Consider the following 21,249-nt stretch of genomic DNA (forward strand, 5'->3'; position numbering starts at 1 on the left):
CAAATCATTTGCAGATAATCGACAAAAAAAAAGGGAGAGAGAAACATATGCCTCTCTTAAAGAATTCTTTTTCTTTTTTTTTTTACACAAACAGCTTTCTCAGTGAGTTTGTCTGATATAACCCTCAGGGAACTTGAAGTCTGTAGCAGTGTTACACTTGACTGTAAATTCAGATCATTTGCACAAAGTGGGGAGTTTTGGGTGGTCTTTCAAAATCAACTTTCAATATTTTTTTCCAGAGATGTGTTTGCAGATGATGGCCCTTTACCTACTAACTTCTTCTGTCCCAGCATACATAGTTGAGAGTCAAAAATGCTGTCAGTACCTGTAGTTTCATTTGCAAAGCCTGTCTGAAGTGGGTAACTGCTTCATACATTTGGGTGTGTTTAAATTACATATCAGGATACAGATTAAAGATGTCAAATGGCTGCTTGCCAAGATACTTTAAAAATCAGATCATATTTTTAAGAGACAACTATAAGGGGCCCAATTTCCAGAAAATGTGACACTACTGGCAGTCCTTTTGGGAACCTCAAAGTTCTCTTTTCCACTAAAACAAAAAGCCATGTCCCATTTTTTTTATTTCTGCAACTATTTGAATAAGAACAGTTGAAACTAAAAGGAATGCCATATCTCGTTACTCATTAAACTGACCACTTGATTTTAATTACCCAGGAAAAACATGGCGATATTTTCCCATGGATGAGGAACCTTCCCATCTAATCAAAGCAGCTGTAAGCTTGAATTTAAATATGCATAGCTGGTCCACACAGAGGAATATGGTTGATAAGTATCTGAGATGAGAATCTGGGCTAAACAGTTTGATCTGGTTCTTGGGTTATCTGTCTAACCATGGCTGCATCTCATCCTGTCAGGCAGTGGTTATCAAAGCTTTACGTGCAGTCCCAATGGAAAAAGTCAACTGCATGTATTATCTTCATTCCAAGAACCAACTCCAGATACACAGAGCTTTAATAAGTAAATGATTTTTTTCTGCCCACAACTCAATAATTAATACCTCCTCTCAAAAAATTAATTCAGGCTGCCTTCACATGACAATTTTAGGTTCTGTGTTCTCATCTCAATTAACATGAAGCCACTCCTTGCTCTGTGCATTTAGGTCATCCCATCTTCACCTGCTTTTATTCTCCTGGTATTAGCAGATTTAAGTTAGATCCACTTCAGATATATGTAACTAATGAAAGGCCCTTTTCCTGAGTAAAAGTAAATGTACCCATCTTCCTTCCCAATAGGAATGTGGAATTCACTTGTTCCAAGTTTCATAACTGTCCCTATCACACCTCTCCACAGAGCACCGTCTGCTAGTGCCAGCTACCCAAGGACAGATACTGCTTTAAGTGTGGGAAGAACAGAGAGAGTCTCTTCAACCATTACCTTTTGAGGGAAGGAAAGGGCACAGAGCTACCCAGAGTCAAGCCTTGATTTTTTTTTTTTCACTGATGAGAATAGCAGCTTAGCCTGTTTTTTCTATATCATCTGCCACTGGAAAAGAGCACATTAAGCTTCTGCATGGGATATCCAACACCAAAACTACAGTGAGGAAATATTTATGAGGAATATCTCCTTTGCTTCCATCCACTGAGCCTTTTTACACAGATACTGCTTTATCATGATTAGGCACATACAGATTTATCAAGGGGGTTCCTATTCCCATGAACTCCAGCCAACAAAGACCCACTTCTTTACTTTGTAAAAGGTCTGCTGAGGTGGCAGCTGTACCCATCATTTGCAGGATGGACAGAAAGACTTTAAAGAAGGGAAGGTCATCCACTGATCTTCAGTGAGCTCTGAGAGAGAGGTTTTTGTACCTCAGGCCTCCTGAACTAGAGAAGTTCATGTCCACTGTGCAGTATCTGTGCATGGAAGCAGGGGAGGCAGCACCTCCCTTGCCCATTCTCTCCCAGTCTCTGCGACACTGAGGTCACTGACCTTGCAAGTACCACACAAGCAGCAGTGGAACAGGCTCAGGGATGTGTGCTTGTGAAAGCCACATGGAATCACTCCCAAAAAGACTACTGCTCACATGCTTGCCATTACATGTTGAAGCATCTTCTGTGTCATGGTGTCTCACCTCTCTGCTGCTAGGAAGGTAGTACCATGCATGATTGGTGCAGAGAAGTGTGAGTGGCTCTCCCCCAGGTTTTCTTCTACAGAGCATGCACTTTGCCTTGTCTTATCTGTCTCCCTCTGCAGTGGTGAGAAAGTGATCTTCCACCACAGAGAGAATTTGCCCTGCTGATGCATGGATCCCAGTGCTGTACATCAGAACACAACTGCATGCAGCATTGCAAGTGTGGCGGCAGACATCTGGCATCATCTTCCAGGGGCTGCAGTTTATGATTTTTTTACCCCAATATCAATCAAAAGTGATATTGACATTCTTCATTAATCAAAAAATGCATTTTGGCTAATAATTCACTAAAGAGCTCCAATAAAAATTTGATAATTTTTGTCATATTTTCCCTGCACAGTCCTATCTAGTTTGTGCTTCCTACATGGTAAGTGCTTACTCTCTGATAAGCTGCATTGGCTCACAAATTAAACCAAATAAACTGCTTCATTGTCCTTACACTGGACATAACCAGGAGATTTGGAGAAGAACAGGAATGGACAGAGAGGTCTTCTCTCTTTAAGTCTGTCCATCAGATACCATTGCTAACATGTGTCAGAACAACCTCTGCAGCACATGGTGCTGGAGGTAGCCTTCAGAATGTGTTTCTTATTTGCAAGCCAGTGAGTGCTTTAGAATCCAGGTCTATTTGAGCACCTCTCAGGATGCCTTTCCTGTCTTCTATGGATGGACCATGTGCTGCACTGTACTCAAATATTTATAGATTACTACTATGCAGGAACTGCAAGGATAGATTGGGTTTCCTCTTCAGAAAAGAAGTGAGAAGAGCAGAAGCCCCACCATCCGTTCTGATCTCTGTGCCTGCACTTGGTGACAGGAATAAGTTTTATTATGAAATAGAAGAGCTCTTACCCCAGAACACAAGGTGAAGTGGCTGCTCCTGTGGCTGAGACTGAAACCAGCCTGGAAACCCTGAGGTCAGTTTCCCTAGGGAAAGGAGCCTGCCAGTGTGACATTTCCCTCTGGAGGGTGACTGCAGCACCTCAAGGGTAACCCGGGCTCTGTTTGTTTGTGCTCCATGGTGCTGTGTCCTGCAGGGTGTTTGTAAGTCCATGAAATAATGATGAATCGAAGGGACAATTAAAAACCACAGTGACATTGATCTGCTGAAATTTCAGAGGGAATTCGGGGCACACAGGGGGACTGTCCATCTTACCTCATGCAGGGCCAGCTTGATTGGCCTGCTGAGGATTGCAGATGGAGAGGCTGCTCACCTGTGGCCAGGAGGGCTCCCAGTGCAGCAGCTCTACTGGCTTCACAAAGCAGCAAAACAGGAGGATGGGGAGTTCATGGTCACAGCTGCCACCCTCTGTCCTTGCAGAGCAGCAGAGAAATCATTTAAAGATACGGATTTGTTTTCCAGCCCTTACTCTTTAACCCGCAGGAGGCAAACCCCATATTTTTACATAAGGACTTTTCCCCTACTAAGAAAAATTAGGTTTTCAGAATTCTTTGTTTTATGTGGTCACTATTTAACATTGATTCACAACTAAGTCTTCTGGTTTAATCCACCTTCCATTAGTTAATTTTCTTAATTCAAAAACTCCAGGGGACATTCCATATCAACTTCTACCTCTATATGGAATTTCATTTCATATTCTAGTTCAAAACAGAATAAATATAAGCTCACTTGGGATCAATTACTTTCCCTCAGATAACAAGCTCTCTTCCTTCACTTTGGACTTCAGTTTGGACTTCAGTTTGGACTGAGGGATCATTTCTCAACTGTAACTTAAAGGTTTTGGGTTTCCAACTACTTCAGAAGCTGTCTTTATGTCAGAGCAGAGATAAAGAGAGAGCTCACTCAGTTAACAGTGATGTCATAGTTTTCTTTGGTAGCTGGCATATTCTGTGCATCATTATATAACCACAGATTTTTTACATTCTTTTTATAAATCCCAGCCTATTTTTCATTCTTTGCTTCCTCCCACTTCATTTGCTATTGACGGCTGCTGCTAAAGTTCCCTTACCTCTTGGAAAGGAAGTAGGTTAAGAACAGAAAAGAGAGCTCTATCAGATTAAGGCAAACGTGTGGGTCCTACTGAGAAATGATACATCTTACAATAGTACCAGCAAAACAGCTTACTTTGAAGGCTGAATTGCTAAATATATCCAGAGACTTCTGTGAGCCAAAAGCAGCTGTCTTCTGCTTGTTTTCAGTTGTTAGACTCCTGATGTCCCAAAAAGCACAGCCTCATAGAGGGTCAAAATTGATGCAATCAGGATAATAAAATCACTCTGACAAGGCTGCAGTTTGTACTTAGTTTATAATTAGGAGTCTGCTCTCTCAGGTTAAGATACTGCAAGGTTCCAGTGAATTGTTAAGCTATTCACAGCACTCTGATGCTACTAATCTAAGAAAATATAAAGTCCTAAAAATATCCTCATGTAAACACATCAGAAATGGAAGGATGGGAAATCCAGACAAAATAGAAACCCATCTAGAGTTGTGTCTTCTACACTGGAAAATGGTGAGACTTTGCAATATTTAATTTGAGGCTACCTGACAAAGAAATATTATCTTTTAAAATGAAGTGAACCAAAGTCTCAATTAGGATGAATTTTAAGTATTTTAAGGTGATTTTTACAAATCACTGATGATGTTTTTTGTACTTTGGAACTGAAAGGACCTATTCTGATCAACCTTTTTTTATCATTCTAAAGAAAAAAAAAAAGAAAGATTCCTTGTGACTTCTAATCTGGAGGGAAAATTAATACAGATTTCTGATTTTAGACTGTATCTTTCCAGAATTCTCTGCCCAGATGCAGAGAAGTTGTCTATCTGTCTTCATAGACCTGTTTGAATACCTCGAGCCAAACTTAACTTCCCTTTTCTGTCTAGAGGATATCTCATTTTTGCCAAGGTTCTTTAATGCAGTGTTCACCCTAAGTGATTACCTTACCTATAATCAAAGTTGACTAGCAGAGTATGAATTTTAAACACCTCTCCCCTCTGCAGTGAGAAATTAGAGGTGTTTCCATAATTACCTACTATGAGGGCCAAAATGTTGAAGTAGCATCAAAACCAGAGAAAGTTACTAAAAACTCATCTAAGTTATTGTCTGTACTAAGGTTACATTGAGCAGACTTTGGAAATCTTCCAGTCCAAAAAGCTCAGTACCAGAATAAAATCCTGTGCAATCCTATTGTACTTTGAGTGGGTTCATGAAAAAGAAGATTTCTGAATTTTCAGAATTATGTTAGTTTAGATTTTTTACTTTGCTCTGGGTCATAAGAGTATCCTATAGGTAACAGACTTTTGCTTTTCATGTGCATAGAAATGTAAAATTATTTCATTTATTAATTTATATTTATCATCAGTTACATGAACTAGATGCAGATCTCAAGCACCCAAATACAATTTCAAATGTATCCAGTACCTCCCTCACTCACCTAGCTAAGGATGTGAACTGCATTCTGATTTTTTGTCCAAAATTGACAGCCATCAGTATTCAAAAATCCAGAGTCAGCTCCCCACATAATGTGAAACTGGCATAGAAATCCCAATTTTTTAAAAACCCATCTTAAATATTGACTTCAAAATAAAATCTGTTGAAGTTTTAAAGGTTCCTTTTTACAAACTGTTCTTGACAAACAGAAGCTATAAATGGTGAGCTATAAATGCTCATATTGCTAAAAATAAAATATGGAAGGTTTTTTTCTTTAGTTCCTACAGGTGTTAATAACAACACCAAAGATGGTGGGATTCCTGATGCAACCTGGAAAATTGACTACACTGCCTGCTTAGCTGTCCACAGTGAAAGGTTCTCAGCATTGACTTCTACTCTGCATCAATATTTACTGCTCCTTAGAGCAGAGTGGCTCAGAATTAGCCACCAGATTTTTAATTACCAGCTGAGCTCAGTATTGGGGTGGTTTAGATATTGTGCTGTATCAGTTTTCTGGGCAGAGCCGGCTGAGCTTGCTGAACATGCAGATTTGTCCCGGTGTCCTCAGCCCACTGCCTGCTTTGAGATGTCACACCTGGGCTACTCCACTGGTTAGGGTGTGCTCACAGCTGGGCAGTGATTACCTCTCCTCTGAAAATGGCTTAAATCACTTTGTGATGGGCAGCTTTGCAGGGCCTCTAAAATATGATTTTACACATCCGTATTCATTTCTCGGTAGCCTAAAAAAGATTTTCCCAATGTTAAACATAAACATTCAGCTTGCAGGTGGAGCCCATGGGACATGCTCACCTGCCTGGAAAATCACTTTAAAAATTAGCATGTCTGCTCTGTAATATATTATATGTGGTTTCTTTTCTTGCCTTAGAAGGAATGAAAGCATTTACTATAGGGCCCAGATTTTATTGTGCTCTACAAAATTGCTTTCCAAAAGGGCTGGACTGGTAAAAATATTGGTTTCACCTTTGCAACACCTCTTTCCCTCAAGAGAATTCTCCAAAAGTACCAGACTTTCCTGCTGAGTCAGCCCAAGTGCCTGTGTTAATAGCCTCTGGAGAGATACACCTCAACACATCCACAAAATGAAGTCTCCAGCTGCAAAAGTCAGAATTTCCATATACAGTTTTCTTATATTTTAACCAGTCTTCATGTCAGTTCCAGAGTCCCATGACACCTCATGCCCTTATATTTTATCTGTCACGCTGTAATTATAAACCAATGAGAAATAGCCAATGTCTTATACATTTTGGCTAAGGCAAAAAAATTAAATGCAAATACACTAAACCAAAATATCCTGATATTGTTTCAAAATTAAGAGGAAACACCACAAACTAATAGACCTGAACCTTGCCCTCTCCCAAATTAATATTAAGGTCATAGACAAGTCAGTGAAATGCTCTCATATTGAGAAAGTCCCCATCAGTGAAGAGGTTCCATAAAAATTAGAGCATGATAATTTTGAGATGGTGCAGAAATAACAGTGTTTATTACCAGTGTTACTGGCTTTAGGTTTAACTAAGCCTTCAAGCACAATGCACAGAGAAATACATTGTCCTTCACTGACAGAAACAGTTTGCAGTCTAACCAGAGAACAAAATGGCTTATTCATCTTATGGCCATTATTCCACATAGCGTGAACTGAGAAAAGTCATGGAATCATAGCACCAGAACTGTGCCAAAATTTTATGGATTGACCACCATCACATGAAGTCCCTGTTCAGTGTTTCAGCTTCTATTTCATTAAAACAAAGCTTCCCCACAATCTGGGTTCTTGGCCCTGCCCCTTATGCTGCCAGCACATACCATTTCATGCCGTGGGTTCACCAGGTCAGGGCTGCAGTGGCGTTGGCAAGGATATCACATTTGCCATATGGACAAGGCCAGTCCCCTGCTGGACTGCCCTGAGGACTGCTCCTGGTCTCATCTCATACCATCTCTGTGCTCCACCATCCAACTCTCTTCCCTCAGGGACTCTACAGGAATCTGTGCTCTTCCTGCTGAAGGGATTACCCCCATTCCTAACTGACCAGAGCTATCAGTCTGAAGTCCGTGTGTCTTCGTCCTGCAAACATGGTTACTGGAGCCCACTCACACTGGCCTAGGGGAAGGACTGGAAAGGGGTACACAGATATCTTTGGGCTGATCTGCACTTCACACAGAGCACTGTTGAGTTTGACATATGTCTTAGGTGAGTATGGAGTTATATCAGTGGAAACCTATGGTTCATTACCAATCTGCTTTGGTCCTGGAGGAGGGGAGGTGGAAACAGGAGGGGGGAAAAATACCCAGATGGGAAATGAACCTGTGCATCTCTCCTGGGAAAATGCATTTCAGCCATTCAAGCAACAGCCTAGCCTATGGAAAAAAGATTGTTCTTTCCAGCTGTTATGCCAAAAGAAAAAATAAATTTAAAATGGAAAAGTGAATAAATTGAGCATATTTTTATCATGCTCTTTCTTACAAATTACTTACAACGTTCTTGTTTCCTTTGAGGAATCATTTTTAGTATTAAAGTAGTCATACACTTTTCCAAAAAGTGCTTCCTGAAAAACCAAAACCATTATTATCTTAAACTCCCACACAGTTTGTTTAAAAATATCTTTAAATACTATTAAAGAACAATCATTATGTAGGTTTATAACTTATGAGTAGGAAGCAGAAACCATCAATGAATCATATTATTTCTCCTGCTGTAACAACACCACCATCAACTACCACAATAACAAAAAGGTTTATGCTCACTGTATACCTGTTTTGCAGGCAGTTTCCTGCCTTGAAATCTGCATAATAGGTAAGCTGTGGTAAGTGTGTTGTGCTGTTTACTGCCAATCCACTGTGGACAGCCAGGCATGCTTGGTCTGGTGCATTGCTCCTCCTTTGGGTGCAGCTCCTTGCTGAAGCGTATGGCAGCCCTGAAACAGCTAATAAAGCTTCTACAGATTCTAGAATCTGCTTCTGAAAGATGCTGCCAGATATACAGAGCTAAATATTCAAATTGTTTTATTCTCACACACTGTATTTTTTCTTTATTTAAAAGCAGCAATTTTAGTTGTAGAAAATATTTTCAGTTGTATGCTGCTCTGCAGAGGGAAGTGACAATGGGACATTGGTGAGGGAAGAGAAAGATTGCAAGAGACACGAAAAAAACACCATGGAGATCAATATTTAATCTAGAATTATGGGTGTACAGTATGTACTGTGCATTTTTTAAATTTAACTTGGCTTTTACTATTACTCAGTAGGAGGGGAACAGATACTGAGAGTCCTGGATAGCAACCATAAGAATCATGTTTAAATACACATATTTTCAGGAGATCTGTAAATACAAGAAGGAATGGATGTCGTCTCTCCGATACTTTTTCATGTTGGAAAATCTGAGAGCTTTACCTGGGAGAGTTAATTTCAAGTGAAAGAATTTGTAAAATAATTTCCCAAGTTTATGCTCCATAGTATTACAGCACATAAGAAAAGATGTTTGTGTTACCCAATTCTTGAATAAAAAAACAATGTGCACATCACTTTTCCCAGAGGAAATACTGATGGTATACAGAGTTATAAATAAATACTAAGTCAGGAATCTGTGTGGGAAAGCCCCCATCCTCTTTCTGATTTCAGTCAGGAAGGATGCAGGTAACACAGACAAAATCTGCTCAAATAGTGCTAGAAGAAATGATGGCAGCTTGTATTCATCATGATTTTAACAATGCTTTGAGTGTATGCATGTACACACATATGTAATGCCTCTCTTACATGGGCATTTATATGGCACTTCTAGGCTTTTCTGAAGGCCTTTGAAGTAAGCTGGCCAAAAAAGGATTAGGCACCAAGGGGAGGAAAATTGTTTTAAGAATTTAAAAATTATGTTATCAGGTATCATCTGCTTGCTAATGAAGCTTCAAAGTTATTTCCAGGGCAGAATTCTGCAGATTGCTCCAGAGAAAGAGTTCAACGGTCTATCTAAAAACCTCATTCCATCATTAATGAGTGCTTAACCCCAGAATATTTGAACTTGGACTACATGACCAGTAGTCAATTTTCACTTACAGTTTTTTTTTGATCCTGAAAATCTGTAGCCGTGTCATCAGCTCCTTCTTAATTATACCGTATTCTTTACATCTGTCCTGCTAAATAACTCTAATTGAAATAGCACCGGCGTGAATTTTCGTAATGTTCCCCCCAAGACATCCCGAAAGTGACTCACACGAGAAAACAGACTGAAGTCACAGCTGGAAGCACGTCAAGGATCATTTCCATTTTTACATGATTAATTTGAATTTAATATCTTAAATCAAAACCTGATTAATTTAAATAAAATTTTGATGGTGCCCTGCTTCTAATATACATTGCAGTAATTAGATTCAGCTTAATGTGATTTTTTTACATAATTAAAAAAAAGAGCAAGTCAAGTGTAACAATGCAGAGTTGGTACAAATCTGTCCATATATACACATATAATACACATGGGATTTTGTTGAGACGTTGCTCAGGTACAGGAAAGATCACAGCTGGGTGTCTGTGCTATAGCTCAGCTTATGTCATATGTAGGATATTCCCCTTTTATTTCACTGCAATATGTATGGCTGTCCTTAAAAAAAAAAAACCAAAAACAATAATACAGATGCAATCACGTAGAAAAATAAGCAAAAATATTAGCAATGCAACATTCTGCGTCAGCTTCTCAGTTCTAGCTCTTCTCACCTTCCAAACAACTGTGCTTGAAGAATTAGCTCTCTCTATCCTCCAAGTGAATATCTGCAGTGGACTATTTACAACAGCCTTACAGGGCTTCTGTTTTTCATGAGGCATACAAAGATTATTTATAAAATAAATTTTTACTGCATTTTTATATAGTTCCCCTTGCCTGTCTTTGCTTTTGCACAATGGTCCTGTGCACTATGAAAGCCACAGAAGTAGCAAACAGCAGTTTTTAGGTATTAGGATCAGTTGAAGCTCACCTGCACCACACACCTGACCCTGAGGCTGGTTATGATCAATGCCTGTGGCTGCAAATGTCCAGTGCTTAGCAAGCAAAGCTTTGCAAGGTGCACTTCAGGTAGCACTCACAGCAATATTTTAGTTGTTTCCAGCATCTTTGTAGCAGAAGAAACTATTACCATAATCTGAGCAATAGATTCACCTGCAGGTGTAGATGGAGCTTCAGTGAAGTCATACAAAAAAATTATTCAGGCCAAAAATCATGGGGAATCTACAGATGTAGTAGAAATTTGAAGTTTCTGAATTTGTCTGAAGGTTTATGTAAAATTTACTTTTCTTTAAGGAAAAAACATCCAATTCATTACGGTAAAATTGGAATCTCTTAAGTAAAAAAAAAAAAGTAATGCAAAAAAACCCCAAACACTCTTTCCCTGTTTCCCTGTCTCAAGTGACCAATTTGCTGATCAAATTATTCTTCAATAATTAGATCTTTCTTCAACAAGGTAGTGAAACATCAACCTGACTTGTCAGCAAGGAATAATTCCAGTATATATCAAACCTCTTGATTTCAATGGGACACTCCACCAGCTTCAAAATGCTGGGCATGTGCTTAGCTAGTAGTAAATCACTATTACAGAGAAGACAATGATGGAGAGTGAAAAACTCCTTTCCTGCCTGGGGCTAACGGCATTCAGGGAGGTGCAACCACTGTTCTTCCTTTTATAAAGGCAGGTAAAGTCATTCAGGTGTATTTGATAGCACCAGGCTTTCCAAAAGCCATTTTATACAATATGTTATAGATATTGTGTAATGGCACACAGGTAATTTTCAATTTTAATATTGCTTTAAATAAAAAATTCTTCCTTGTCGGTGAAACTGGTGGAGCTTTGCTGATAATTCAGACAATTCAGACGATCTGGATATTCTCCCTGTCTTAAAACTCTTCCCAGAACCAATGAAGAAAAGAAACAAAAAACACAACAGATGAAAGGTTCAAGTCAGTTTTCAGCCAGTAAGGCCAGGTTAAATGCTTTTCAGCAAAAATGAGAAAAAGCCTAAAGTAGAAATTGAAGAACTGGGCGAAAACAAAGACAACTTTAGTTATAAAACAGTCAGAGAGAAGGAAGGGAAACTAATTTACAGAGAAATGCATGAACCAGGTTTAGCTGCTGCAAACATGCTACATAGAGTGATTTACAACTCTGTCTATTCTTCAGGCTCTTAACTATGTCTTCACGTTATTGAAGTTGTCAAAATTCTCATTTTCATGCAGCATCGGTCCCTCACAAAGTCACTGTCACAGCAGGGGCTCTTATGCCATCCTACTTGGCTCCTCAAATTTACAAACATACTACCAGTGGATCACTGAAAATGTGTAGATACATATTAAATATGTTGAGTTTGACCAATCAACCCTTCAAGACTTTTACTTCTGTGGGTTTTGTAGACAGAAGCCAGTGAAGTTGAATACTGATTCCAAAGAACTTGCTTATTCATTATTCATTGCAGATAACTAATAATAAAAAATGCCACCTTTTATCTTACAGCTAAAACTTTTGATGACAATCAAATTTATTTTTTATTCTAAATTTATGCTTCTCTAAATGTCTACTACAATATGATCCAAAAATAACAGCATAGTTACTATCTGGGGAGAAACTACTTTGGAGCTTATATTCTTATTCAGAAGTTAAAGTCAAAACAAAATTAATCGTGAAGGTTTATCTATAATGTATCACCATTCATTTCAGAAAAAAAAAATCTTTGCCAGCAGCAGAAGGGAAGTACTTTCAAGCAGTTACATTAAACTATAGACTCCAAGGGGAAGATTACAGATCTTCCATATTCAGCAACATGAATCAAGACTCTTAGGAACTAGTCTAACTTTCTTTTCTTTTTTTTTTTTTTCCTTTTTCCCCCTTTTATTACTTGCAAGGCAGCAGGGATTGCTTTTTGTATAGGCTATGATTTAGATGGCTAATTGAAAGTAAGCAGTGGTGAGCTGCTTCCTTGGTAAAATATTACCAAGACAATCTTATCTGAGTTTACAGAGTTATTTTCAATTTGTAAATGGTGTATTCATTTCTACTAGATAAAACACCTTTAAAAATCCTAGACCCAGGCATCACTAGATTTCTGTTGCAACTGCTCTGCACTTTTTCACCCCACACAAATGCCATCCAACCCACAGATATATCTAAACTTCCTCTCCTTATGAATAGTTTTACTATTAAAAATAAGCTCAATCCATTTTATGGTAAATAAATTTAATGATATACTGAATTCTCATAACTTTGAGTTGATGTCATCCTGCCAGATACCTGCTCTGCAAGAGAATCTCCCTCATTAGAGCCTACACCTCTTAGAATCTCACTTTTGCAGATTTATCTCTTGCCTATAACACAAAGAAAATCCTGGGCTTTGTTTCACTGTTATAATAGATGTAAATGAGTGTTTTGCCATTGTTTGTTGCTGCAATCATAGAGGCAAGTATATATTCCTAACAGCAATCTTATTTTCAATTTGCAAAGCATACTGTGCTTAATCCCATGAGGCAGCCTGTGGTTCTAGATATGAATTTAAAAAGGTAATTGGACCTGGGGGGGATGGCAGGGAGATTGTCCCTGAGATAGAAAAAGGAGATTCCTGCCAGGTCCAGAGGGGTCTTTGATAGGTCCCAGGCTGGTCACAGTTCTTGTCCTAGTTTATTGCTTGTTTCCATTGTGTGAAACAGCTTATTTCTTCATGTAAATGTAAATCATGTTGATACTAGTAGAAGTATTTTGTTGCTACTTTTTTATTTTAATCCAGAAGGGTCACAGAGTTTGGTTTTAGGGACTGAAAACAAGCTACGTTTTTCCCAATGATCTCTGCATTTTTTACAATCAAATAGATAGTAAAAGTGACATATTGATAAAAGTTTCAAGGCATCTCTGGTGGGTGGCAGTAATTTTAAATATCATACAATCATCATTAAGTCATTTATGTAAATGAAAAGTACTTGGCAACTCTGTATGGCAAGAAATAGCACCACTTTCTCTGAATCTCTGCTTTCTTTCTCTTTTCTTTTCCCCCTTTGCTGGCTGTGGCACAGTGCACACTGTAGAGATGAACTCTCCTTTAGGGCTGAGTGAAGAATTTCTGTACAAAATATTGGACACCCATGTGAGTCAGCATGTGAGGAGTAACTAATGAGACAAAGTCAAATTAATCTATCATGAAAAATGTCTAAAGGAATTTCTATAAGCTGAAATCAATGTAGTGTATTGATGAGTTAAAAAACAAACAAACAAAAAAGGAGATATATAGATTTATATGGGTTTGGATTAGGTGGCTTCTTACCACATTCTCAGTCTCACCATTTGAAACCTAGATCCAGATCTGAGTTTTGGGGCATTAGCACAAGTCTGGTTTGTATCCTGCAAATCTCAGTTTGAGTTGCTGACTGGTTTCAAGGGAGACTACAAATCCCCCTCAGAGGAAATGAAGGGTAAGAATCTGATCAAAAATTGACATTGTCAACTGAAGTCTTTCTGAGCAGGAGAAATGGAGGCAGTTTAAGCTAAACTGTTTTTGTTTGCCCAGATGCCTGCTAATATTTAAGGGCCAGATTCTGCCCTCAAGCTGCTTTGGTAGGCAGTGTGTGCGCTCACTCTTGGGAAGATTCTGTGCCTAAATGTTCTCACTTTTCAACACATTGTTACCCTCCCACATATCTATTCAGGCAGAAAAACAAGATGGTGAACTTCCCTCAGGGGTTTTAATGCAAGTCTGTTGAGTCACCCTGAATTTTGGATTGAGTTAGGGGTGTAGTATTAGGTTGGAAGGCGACAAAGATGCCAGGAATGTATGAGGAAAATTCTGTTCTCAGGCCAGTAGATAGAGCATAAATTCTATCCCCATATCAGTGCACAGGGGCTGTTGCTAAACCTTCAGAGGCAACTAGCCAGTAGGAAATATTAGGCTCAGAGACTTAAACAGACCATTGCACAGCCAGTTGGCTCAGTGTTGTTTGTGCTGGGCTGTGGCTGTGGCTTCCCTGATGGGAGTCTGGGAGTGTGCAGAGCTAGCCAAGGCTGCTACAAACAACTTTAGTGCATCCTCAGTGACCTTGCACTCTGCTGAAGCCATCAGTAGCACAGGATTTACATATTTCCCTAGCTCCTTATCTTGTTCTTTGCCCACTGTGTCTCTGAGCAAAGCATTTCCAGGAAAGAGGGTCCTATGTAGTCCAAGCTCACATTTCCATACATAACATCAGCTCTGCAAGCTGATTCTGAACTGGAATTGTCTTGGAGCTTTACACCACTCTCCCTGGCAGTAAAGTGACATCACAACTTCTGCTTTCTGACAGAACCTTCCTTTAAGATTTCATTGAGGATCACTTATGATAAACACCTCCCAAGTATGCTTATTAAAGAAATTAGAAATTATGGTACATCAGGAAAGACACTTGTTCTAATTGAATAGAATTATTTATTTATTGAAAGCCTGTATTGTTCAGAATGCCTAGGGCACCAGTCTCTTTTTGCTAGATTTTTACCAACGAATGCAACATTCGTTTTAAGGGAGATATTTCTTACATTTTCCCAGTAATCAAGAATAGACTAGAGTGCTTCATAGCTAATAAATACCAGTGAGAAGAAAGCTGGATGAAATTACAGTACAATTTGAGTAGATTCAAGTTCTAATTTAGTTGAAATCCAGGTTGGTGGCTTTGGGAGGGCCATAGCTAGTCCTACTAAAAATTAAAAGAAATTTATATCAGAATAAAAGTTTGGTTTTTTTATGTTTGTCCCTAGAGATAAAGTAAAAATTGTTATAAAGAAAAGCAAAATTCCCGGCTGAATATGTGACAGGAGAACTGGTAAAACTGAGTTCTAGTAACCCTGAGGTCTGAAAATGCAAAAGGGAATGGGTGAAACATGATTAGTTCATTAAGTCACAACTGGAGAGAGGTGATATCTCCAGTAACTGATTCAGAAACCCTAAGGTATTTTACAAATTCACTAAGAGTTAGCTGTTAGGACTCAGCATGTATGTGCCCCACTCAGAGCAGTTGCCACATGATCATATTAAGCTGTTTGCCTCAAAAAAGTTATCAGCTGCCCTTGATTTCCCTACATGAAGGAGATTTCAGCATAGACTCACCAAAACTGTCTTGTATGCCTGAGACAGCACCAGCACCTCAATTCCACAATCACCCTTCTGCTTCCTTTTCCTTTGACCGAAGTATAAGAGAATGAATTAACCCCTAAATCCTGTCTCTTATTCCCTATAGCTGCAGAACATCATAACACTCATCACTAGCAGTTCAGCTGCATTCAGGCATTGGAGATGATCAGAACTCATGTGGATGAGTCTGGGTGTTGTCTGCCCCATTCCAAACCAGAAGGCCTGATCCCTAAAATGCAAAGGTAGAAAGCAGGCTACTCAGTAGCACTGTAGCATTTTTTCCCTCTGTACCCTGTATTAAGGCTGGCTAAAGAGGCAGCCTCAGAAGTTAGGAAATCCCCAAATAATGTAATCAATCCTTCCATGCCTGTGGTGAGCAATAAAAGTTTATATGAAACCTACAGCACTTCACACTGAATGGCTGAAAAATAGCACACATTTATCAGAATGCCTGAAAACACACCCCATTCTGGCAGAGCAAAGCAATCAGTGAAGCCATTCTTCACCTGAAAGATTTCCATTCTGTTTTGCTAACACGCTGTACCCAGTATTGATGTGTCTCTGAGCACAGAGCAGCGCAGCCGCCGCGGTGCTGGCACAGCTCATTCACACGGCAGCGACGCCGCGCCGCTCCGGCTGCACCGAGAGGCTGCAGCTCCTGCATTAGAGCTGCACCCAGCAGTGCTGGCAGACTAAAGGAGCTTGCCAGGGTTTCCCCCAGAGGATTTCATTTTTTTTTTTTAAGGGGCTTTAAATCTGGCTGTTTTATCACGGACCACAGGTCCAAAAAGGGATGCTAAATGGATTAGGTGAAGGTGTACCCTCTAATAGCCCTAATCCAATCATTGTGGATGGGACTGGATTGCAAGATGCTGCCACATTTTTTGGGACTTCCCTAAACAGCAGTATTGATTGTGGTGCCTGGGGACAGAGCACTGGGATGGCCCAGCTGTTGGTTTGTCCAGGTATATGCTTCCTCACATTTTTCCATAAGGAGTTGAAAATCCTATTTGAATCAGATCCATGCCCATATCAACATTGTAAATGGCTTTAAATCTCTAAAACTCTCCATTAGGAACATAAAATTCAACTAAGGAGATTCAGATCCTTTCTATGAACTTCTTTAGGATCTATCCTTGTTTACCAACTCAGTGATAGTCAACCTGCAAAAGGAAGCATCTGAGTTTGCGATGCTGGCATATAAATCTCATATTGTTAGTCTTTCTTACCAGATGTTTTCCACTTATTTTCCACAAGTGTCATTATAAAGAAAAAAAAAAGCCACATTACATGGTATATTTGCTCTTGGGATTCTATTTAGCACTAAAAGTAAAAAAAAAAAAAGAAGTAAAACAATTTTTCGGATAGTTAACTGAGCACATCAAAAACTTTAAAAGCTTCATTCAAGATAAGCTTAAAAAAAAAGAAAAACAAACCACCACCAAACAGCTCGAGAGTTCTCTTTATAATAAATCCATGGCCACTTTCGAACTTCACAGTTCTCACTGTCCTGTACACAACTCCCACTCAGTACATCACAGCAACAGTACAGATGGAGTTGTGATCTTCTTTACTCCAAAAGCACAGTCTTGTAGCTAAAGAAGGATATCTGTTAGCAGCTCAGGGTCTATATCATAGAGCTGAGCAATTCTCAGTACAGTGGTACATCCCGATTCGAGAGGCAATCCAAATATCTGCTTCCTCTGCTGCACAGCTTCTCCATCAAAAAGGTTCTCGACATGCAAAACACTCAGCCTTCACTGTTGTTTTTACATAAAATTGATTTAAGTGAGCAGAGTTGTTTATCATTGAGCTAAAGATCAGCATAGAACTAGATAGCTTTGCAAGTTTTTTGCTTTGCCCTCCTCCAATTAAAAATAAAAATGTTAAAATTTCCAAAAGGGCATTTTAAAGCCTACTAATTGATAATGCAGAGAGTTGAGACTTTCTACATTGATGGGAAAGAGAGGAGGGGGAAAGTCACCAAATTAAAAACCAGAGCTTCTATGTCTTCTGTAGCTGTGCTCTACTTGTGGTTTTGGCACTTACCAGAGCAGCAGTAAAAGCTGGAAGTTGCTGATCACTAAAAAGCATGGCCATGCTATCTCCAAGGAATGGCAAAGCAAAGCAGGGATATGTTGATCTATATATCTCCTAGGTAACCACCATCTTGAAGATCATGAAACTCCTCTATTTATAGTAGCTGAGCACCTCACAATTTTAATGTGATTAATGAATATCCTTAGGCCATCTGGGTAAGAAAGAGCATCTATTATCTATATTTTAGACATGGGGAATGAAGGTCTAGGAACCTACATCTCAAAAGTACTTAGACGCCTAATTTATTTCAAATAGTTTTTTTATAGGATTTCGGATTCAAAATACATTTTAGGATCTATACCCAAACCTCAGAGAAACAGAGACTTGGGTATATATCTGGCATGGGTTCTCCAAGCAGTAAGTCTATTATGTATGATTTCACATCTGCACTAATACATTTTGCTTTTTGCTTGTTAAAGTCTTTCTTTGGGACTTGTGTTGAACCATTTAGGCAAAAAAAAACCCAGAAAATCAAGTCCCTAAAAAAAATATCTGAGGTCACACAGGACAGCTGTGTCAAAGCAGGCACTGAAAACAAATGGACCATTTTCTCAAAACTGTCCTCTTTTTCTGATACCAGAATAAATTTTTGCATTTTGTGCAAAGCCTTTTGGGATTGCAATTAGAATTCTCACAAACCCCCAAAATAATTAGTAGGCAATTTTCAGTATTACAACCAATTCCTGAGCATACTGTGAATGGTAACTGGGGCTGTAATTCACAAGTTGATATTTCAGGCAAGGGGAAAGCAGACAGTCCAGAAGGGCAAAGGGAAGGAGCAGCCCATCATTCACAGCTGCCATTCATTCAGTGCAGCCCTGTGTTGGTGTTTGCAGCCATCTCTGGCCTCCCGTGCCACAACCACTAGGAGGTGTGCTTAATGCACAGGCACTCAGAGAGGGGAACCTCCATACCTGCTAAAGAAGGGATCATGTCAGCCCGGGTGGGGGGCACTCAGGTGAAGACAAAGCGTGACACTGGTGCATCACTGGAGCAGCTCGTAGTAAACTGCTGTGGTAACTGGGTAGATTTGAGCAGATCTGTGGCTGTCCTCATGTAAACTTATTGTCAAAAACAGTCTCTGTCTACCCCAGTGTGGAGAGGAGCATTGAGGCAATTCATCATCCTCCCTCCTTTCTTCATAGACACTCGCAGATGATCAGACAAACATGGGGATTGAACTGCATGTGTACAGATATTTTCTGTAAAAGGAATATGGGAAGAGCAGCATTCCCTGGAGAATATGATTGCAGCCTGACTATTTATGCCTGATAGGCATGTTGCTCCTTAATTGTAACTACACAAGGAATAACAACATTAACAAAAAAAAAAAAAAAAAAAAAAAAGGACAGGAGGCAGATGTTGAAGAATTTTCTGAGAACTGCCGTAAAAATTCCAGCTACCACAACAACTCAGTCTATGTAGCCATGCTGCCATACCTACACATCAATATATAACTGGAAGCCTTTCTTCCCCTTTTTAACATATATGCTTAAATACATAAGCACAAACACATAACCTTGCTTATTTGGGGAATGGGAGGAGAGATGGGGCTTTCTGTTACCCCTAACATTTCAGAAATCGTAAAGGTAGAGCATGTATCTTATTCTAAGGGGTGATGACTCCTTGATTAATCAACTATTCTCTTGTGCTGTTGTTTTCTATCTTCTTGACTAATATACATTATAAGAAAAAACAGCTGCCAAGGAACACAATGTCCCCATCTTCTAATTGTGATAACTCTGCATGGAAATCTACTTCAGGTTGGATTTATTTGATGTTTCTATGCCAGTCTTTTTTTTTATAATTTTCCTTCTCCCTTTTCTGTGTGCATTGGGAAAGAGTTTCTAAGGATTATGTTAGTTTGCATTTCTTTTTCAGTGTATGCTGACTGTACAAAGAGTTAAACATGAAATAAAGAATGAAAATAAGCACGAAAGACAACATCCGTTCTCATTTCAATTTCCTGGAAGGAAAGTGCGGTTGGGCAGATGGTGCTTTTTTGTTTTACTAACTGAAAGATCAGATGTAAATAATATACACAATATAGACTAAAAAGATCATTGAAGGTGAAGTTTCTGTGCATGGAGAATTGCTATGCTGTGGAGAGTTTCTCACCTGTTAGTGATATGTCAAGGATTTTTTTGGTTTTAGCTTCTTAATATTTTTTGATATTTCACTTTGCTTACTGCCCCCTCTATTTGCCTAGTCATATTTGTTTCAAGCACTATATTCCAGTAACTTCAGTTGTTTATATCTTAATTCAGGCCCCTTTTATGAAGAGCCACAATATTTGGTCTCCAGTTGAACGGACAGAAGAGAGTGGCTGATAATTTGACATCACGTGAGTCTCAATATTTCTGTGTTGCTGTCTTTCTCCACACCCTGGCTTTATTGTGTGCTATAAGAATTTGTTTTCTTTGTTGTTATCCAGTAGGATGTTTACACCTTTGGAGATCTTTAATTTGCTTTCCAACATGAAATATTAAATGTTCTCAAAGCAGAGCAGAGTTTGTGTTCTCTCACAATCAGAAAAAAACATTTATCAAAGGAAAAAACTCAACCTTTTCTAAAATGTGTATGACTAAACATGGCTCAACGATGTCATAATGCTGTCTTCCTGACTGAAAGAACAGATAAATATACTGTGCTAGAATTGGAAAGAATACTGTGGTTTCATTCTCAAGGAGATCAAAATGAGTACTCTTCATCAGCCCTCATGTCCTCTATTAAATTGGTGGGATTCAGACAGAAGATATTTTCATGTTTACACTACAAGAATGCCACTAATCAGTGCTGACAAGCTAAAAACACTTCTGTGAACATCTTGGTAAGTTATTACCTCTCTGAACCTCTCTGGTTCAGGGTAACAAGTGTGGATGAACAGAGCTTTGGCTGGATCTCAGGAAAACAGGAGAGTTTCTGACCTTGGGTAGAAAGAGCAGACCACTCAGAAAAGACTAAAGGGGTGTCATGAGGTTGTGTAGGGGGAAAATTAGAAGAGCCAAAGCCCAATTAGAATTTAATTTGCCTACTGCCATACAAGACAATAAAAATATTTCTATAAATGCACCAGCACCAGAAAGAGGGATAAGGAAAATCTCCATCCTTTATTGGATGCAGGGGGAAATACAGTGAGAAAGGATAAGGAAAAGGTTCAGGTAATTCATGCCTTCTTTCCCTCAAACTTTAAGACAAGTTATCCACAGGCACTCAGCTCCTTAAGATTGAAAGACAAGGATGGAGAGAAGAATGGAGCTCCCATAATCCAAGGAGAACAGGTCAGCAACCTGCTGCACCACCTAGACATGCACAAGTCAATGGAACTGGATGGGATCCACCCAAGGGTGCTGAGGGAGCTGGCAGAAGTGTTCACAGAGCCATTTTCCATCATTTATCATCAGTCCTGTCTTACCAGCAAGATCCCAGCTGCAAGCTGACAAATATAACACCCATCTGCAAAGTCAGAAAGAAGATCTG

At 39.2% G+C, this 21,249-nt stretch overlaps 1 long non-coding RNA gene across 2 annotated transcripts in view; it reads right to left on the bottom strand.

Moving 5' to 3' along the window:
- LOC127059691 (uncharacterized) overlaps window positions 1-21,249 on the bottom strand; it is a 74,556-nt gene that overhangs the window by 49,063 nt on the left and 4,244 nt on the right. The window lies entirely within an intron of this gene.

This window comes from Serinus canaria, chromosome 5, assembly GCF_022539315.1.
Source record: "Serinus canaria isolate serCan28SL12 chromosome 5, serCan2020, whole genome shotgun sequence".
Taxonomy (NCBI): Eukaryota; Metazoa; Chordata; class Aves; order Passeriformes; family Fringillidae; genus Serinus; species Serinus canaria.